This window comes from Microtus ochrogaster, unplaced genomic scaffold (genome assembly GCF_000317375.1).
Source record: "Microtus ochrogaster isolate Prairie Vole_2 unplaced genomic scaffold, MicOch1.0 UNK1, whole genome shotgun sequence".
NCBI classification, from domain to species: domain Eukaryota; kingdom Metazoa; phylum Chordata; class Mammalia; order Rodentia; family Cricetidae; genus Microtus; species Microtus ochrogaster.
The window spans coordinates 33,291,388-33,297,455 of NW_004949099.1; positions in this window are offsets into that span (position 1 = coordinate 33,291,388).

Sequence of the window (6,068 nt, forward strand, 5' to 3'; positions counted from 1 at the left end):
GGAGCAGACGCGCTGAACGCTTCCAGATGTGGCGGCGGCGCGCGGCGGGGACCGGAGCCCGTGTGGAGCGGAGGCGCCACGCGAGAAGCCCTGGCCGCGAGACGGCGGGGAGCGAACCCCGGGCGCGGACACACCTCCAGGCGCCTGGCCTCGGCCTGCAGACCCCCACCCTCCCCAGGCCCCCCGCGGCTCCCGCGCGTCCCGGCTGGAGGTGGAGCGGGGGGAGCACCGCCACGCCAGCAAGGCCTGGGAGGGGAATCCCAGGAACACGGAATACAATGTGCCCAACTCTCCGGCCTTTTTCACATCGACCGAACGAAACAGCAAAATGAGCCGTGATTCTGTTTATCAATTACAATCAGAACGGTTGTAGAAGTGACACATACAGGAGAGGATGGGCAGATGGGCGGGGAGAGAGAAAGAGCCCAAGAGGCGGAGCCTCTTCGGCCAGGCAGCGGTGGTGCCCAGATGTCGGAACAGATTAATACAGCCAGGTTTGCTCCTTCCTTGGGGGCAGACGAAGCACGTGTTCTGCCAGTGTACCTTTACCTACTTCTCTTAATTATTTCTGCCACCCCGGCGGGGAGCTATGAAGCACTTCTCTCCGACACCCGCCGTCACAGTTAATATCCAAAGCACCTCCTGCAGGCACGACCCTCTAGATGGGGCTGGTGAGCCCATTCTGGGAGGGCCTACCACTGGGAAACCCGGTCTAGAGATCAGCCCTTAGACTGCCTTGCTCCCTGTCTCCAGGTGACTTTAAGCTAGGGGCTCTGTCAGCTGTGAATCTTCATTCTAGACCCTCTCTTCTGACTCAGACGCCAGCCAGCTTGCCCTCTCCCTTGAGAATGAAACATATATCCAGGCTTGCTCCTCACACAGCCTTCCCCTAACTCAGCTGACCCCTCTAGTTGCTCATGGAAGAACCCCGGAGTTATCTTGGCTTGGTTTACGTTGCGATCCCACATCATGGAATTCACTTTAGACAAAATGCAGCATAACCTCCACTCACTTTTTCTGCTGCCCCCTTCTGGGGTTGAGCCAGTAGCTGGTTCTCTCTGGTCAGCCTCCTCTCCTCAGGCGCCTTCTCCTCACAGCATGGGAACAAGGAACAATCCACTTAAAATGGTGCTGTTCTAACCCAGACCATCCAATGGCTTCTCTGTCACTTAGGTGAAAGTCACGCTAACCTACAAAGACTGCAGGAATGTCTATGCACGACTTCCATCACCGTTCTCCCCCCCCCCATTTTATACCCTTGCTGCTCCTCTTGCTGCATGTCAGACATGATCCCCTCGCCCTGCACACACAAACCTCTTGTCCTACTTTTTGCACTGTTCCTTGCATCTTTAGAAGATGCTTTCACTCCTTGGAGACCTTGCTCAGAGTTCACCACAGTGACCCCCATCTTGATCTTACCCCGAGGAAACACTGCAGCCTGACACCCCCACCAGCAATTCTTGTCCATTTTCCTAATTACTATATAGAGCAGTATATGGCAGGTAACAGGTACCCAATACATTCACGTTGAGTGAATGAATGAAGGAGTACCACTCTCTGCACCATCTCAGATTGCCTCCCTGGCCATGGCTTGAGACCTGAAACTTTAACACTCCTCATTTTCCTTTGTGCAGTGATGTTTGCACCAGATTGAAATGCGAAACCCCCGGGACAGGTATTAAACCCTATCATCTTTATTCTATGTCAAAGGGATCTAATTGTTTGTGGTTGCTGTTATTGTTAATAAGGGATGTGTCTTTGCCATCCTGGTGTGTGATTACCCAACTTTCGGCCTCCAGTCTGAGAAAGGAAGTTAGAAATTACATGACCCCATTTAGGGAGATTATGGGACTACATCTCAAGGGCAAGTGTAGCTGATTGCATAAGCAATAATAAAATTGGTTTGTGTTTCCATTGCACCCTGTAGCACAAGAAGGGTGGTGGCTAGTCTCGTCACATACTCTGCCAGCCGTAGAGTGATGCTCTACAGGCATGGCCTTGCTGACTGCTCACCGCTGCATCATAAGGTAAGGATTATTGTCTCTATTTTACAGATCGAAGAAACTAAAACCCATGTTCCATAGCCCGGGGCACCCAACTGGGACTTAGCCCAGGAGAATCTGACACCAAATTCATGTTTCTTGTATTATACTGCTCTCTGCTGAGAGGATGGCCAGGGGTGACATGGCGGGGGTAGAGTTTCAAGAACTGACTGCAAAATGTACTTTGCACAATACCATGGAATTGAGAACCAAGTGCTTGTGTGTTGGGGGGGGTCACAGGTTTGATTGGCTGCCTGACTTTTCTGTGAGTAGGAAACCTAACAGGCAAATGTGAGCTCCATGCAGCTTCGCTTCCATTTTCCACTTCTCTTTTCAGCTATTAATACGTTCTTTCCTTTCCCGAAAAAGTTATTTCCTAAATATTTGGTCTTCAAAGTACGCCCATATCCCACTTTCTAACTTTGGAACCCAGCCCTGGGTGTTCTTCTGCGAGGTAACAAATTCTCCACCCACCAGAGACCGTTTAGAATTGTGATGTGGGGATGTGGGAGGTGGTAGGAGCAGAAGCAGCAGCCTGCCTCTTTCCCTGGCAGCTTTGACCCTAGCTACAAGTGTTCTCTCTTCTCTTCCTGCTCCTCAAGTCCTTCCCTGTGTCAGGCCTGCCACAGAGCATTGGACCTGTGCACATGCCACCCCATCCTCAACACACACACACACACACACACACACGCACACGCATGCATGCACACAGCACACATGAATGAACACTTCCTACCTCCCTGCTCTGCACAGTGCTTTGTACATAAGAACACTCAATGTCTACTTAGGCATGGCTTACTCTGGATAAGATTCTGCTCCGTGACCACACATATTTCCTTTGGAAACAAGAGTGAAGTGAATAAGTTCATTGCAGCGTATTTATGTGACTGGAGAAACCTGAAAATAATCTAAGCAACAAAATGTCAGTTAAATAATAATATTTCAAAAGTTTGCCTTTGTGTCTCATGCATGTGAAATTGACTGCTCTCTAGCACAGCCCTGTGAAGCATTTCTGTTGCCATATTACAAAGGAGAAAAAAAGCAGGAAGGTTTGCTTGCTTGCTCATGTTTTCACAGGCAGTAAGTGTGCGTGGGATTTGAACCCCAGTAGTCGGACTTCTTCTACCTGTCTCTTAGCCACTCTACATATAAACTAGGGAAGATCAACATAAGAAAGTCCAACTGGCATAAATGATACCACAGAGAAATATTGGTGATGAGAAAAAACAGTTACAAAATATCATATAATGTTTGGTTCTCTGTTTTTTAAGATGTGAATTGTAGAATTAGTAAAAAGACAAAAGAGGGTCCCACCAAAATGCTGGCAGTAGCTCCCTTGGGGAGCTAGAATAGGTAAGTTCTTCTTCATCTTTCTTCTTGTCTGACCAGAGGTATGGGAGCCAGGCTACCAAGCAGGCACTCAAGCTTATAGGCAGCTGCATCCCAGTCACAGGGCCTAGGACCCCATTGGTTTGCCAGGGAGGACAGAAGCTAAGCCCCATGGTGCCCTCTGCCCACCCAACAACCACTTATTCTCAAGTTACCACCCATCTTTGATGGTCAGTTTTGTCAACTTGACATAAGCTGGTCACGTAGGGCATAATCCTCTATGCGTGCCTGTAAGGGATTGTTTAAATTAGGCTAATCGATGTGGGAAAGTCCCACCTTAACTGTGGACCTCACCATTCCGTGGGCTGGGGAGGAGAAGGATGGAGGAGCAGGGTTCATCTCTCTGCTTCCTGGCTGCTGACGCTGTAACCGACAGCCTCAAGCTCCTGCAGCCGTGCCTCCCCCACCATGCTAGGCTGTACCCTCAGACTGTGAATCAAAAAATCTTTCCTTCTGTAAATTGCCTTTGCCAGGTGTTTTATACCAGCAACAAGACCAAAAACCTAAACCATTCCCTGACCAGTGATTCAAGCCCAAATGTACTGATAGGTCCTCACTCACCCAAGGAACCTGACTGAAGCACCAGTCGCTCTGCTGGTGGCAGAGTGCAGGCAAGGAGGTCGTGGGTACCACCTAACATCAACCTTCTCAGACGACATCTTGTCAGTTAATCCCTCGTTCGTGGGATTGTGTGTAAGAGTGGATGTTTGAAAGCAGGTAACGATGAGCGATGAGCGAAGGAGGGACAACTGGGAAAGGTCCACAGGCTGCTCTCTTCTGCCAAGGGTCCCTAGAGCATGCACTGACAGAGACCAGAACCTGGAAGCAGCACTGGGCAGTGGCTCTTCACTGGTCATCTTAGCTTCTGGGGCCTTCTTTTGTGGGATTATCTTCTTCACATGGCTCCAGGCCATAGATGTCTACAACAGATCTCTGGGGGAATTTGAATGGCAGAGACAAAACATCAGCGTTTACACTGTGATGTCCACATCCACGCTGTCATCAATAGAGTGCATCCTTCTCAGGGGACCAGAGCTCCCCCTGACCCCTTCCTTCTCCTTTCTCCTCCAGCTATGGAGCGTGGGAGAAAGGTGTAGCCAGCTTTGCAGGAAGATCCCAGCTTTGTTTCAGAGTCAGAGTCCAAAGCGGTGAGAATCAAACAGGGATTCTAATTTCTTCGTGGCTTTTGTTCCATTTTGACCATGATCGTTCCCACCTCTCATTGGCTCTTTCCACTCTTCTGGTCCTGCTGGTCCACAGCATCTTCAGATCCATCATTAGTTACAGAGAGCAGCTTTCTGTTGGTTCTTCCCTAGCCCCACCCCCAAGCGGAGAGGCAAGCCCTATAATCAATCCCCTGCCCCATATGGGACTCCTTCCTCCATCAACCCTTAAATGATGTGTCCGGGCAATACACCGCCCTTTTTCCAGACTACTCCCTTAGAGTGTTGAATTACCCAGTAACATCATTTCATAACACCTAGAAATAAAGAGGAGGCCGCTCCTGTGTGAACTCATTTCCCAGGACTGTCAGACAAAGTTGTCACTGACCAAGGGGTTCAAACAATAGTAATGCGTTCTTCCTTTTTTGGCACAGCTTCAAAACCAAGCAGGGTCACAGTCCTTCGGGGGCTCTAGAGAAGACCCATTCTTCTCCTTGTCTATCTTCTGGTTGTCAACAGTATTCTTTGGCTTGTGGCCACATGTCTCTCTGGTCACATTGCCTTCTCCCATAACTGTCAAATAAGACACGTGCCACTGGAGTTAGGGGTTGTTGGGTATTCCAACTTGATTACTTCATCGCAAGATCCTTAAAGTAGCTACATCTGCAAAGACCCGTTTTCCAAGTTACACTCACATATCCTGTGGATTGGGATACTGGCTCGCATTTGGGCAGACCATCACTCAGCCACCAGGGACCCTGATCTATGCTAATGTCCCTCCACTTGCATTCCCCCGCAGCCCGCATCTAATACCTATGAGCCCTGTAAAGCACAGGAAACTCACTGAGACTGTTTCTTCACACACACAACACACACATACACACACACACACACACATATACATTACATATACACATTGAATAAGCATTATGGCTTGAGTGGGGCCAGAATAGTCACTCATGCTTGTTCAACTTATGTAATCATCTTTGCAATTAATATAACTTTATTAAATGATTACTAAACAACAACTCTTAGTAATCATTATGCTGTTTATGAAATGACACTCAGTGCACTTCCCAACTGCCCTACCTTTAGATACATCTTTTGGATAAGTTCTGACTAATAAAGTGTATGTGCGTGCATGCATGTGGTGTATGTGCGTGCATGTGTGTGTGTGTGTGGTGTGTATGTACACCACATGCATATAGTGCCTGAGGGACCACAAAAGAGTGATGGAGCCCCTGGAACTGGAATTACAGATGGTGATTAACTGCCATGTGGGTGCTGGGAACTGAACCCAGGTCCTCTGAAAGAACAGTCAGTGCTCTTAACCACTGAGCCATCTCTCCAGCCTCAAGGTTACTTTTCTAAAGTGCTATCTCTTCTGCCATACAATTCAAATGGTACAGAATGAAGAAGCATCCTTCCATCTGGAACCCTGTGGTGACTTCGTGAACCCCCCCCCCCACCTGGT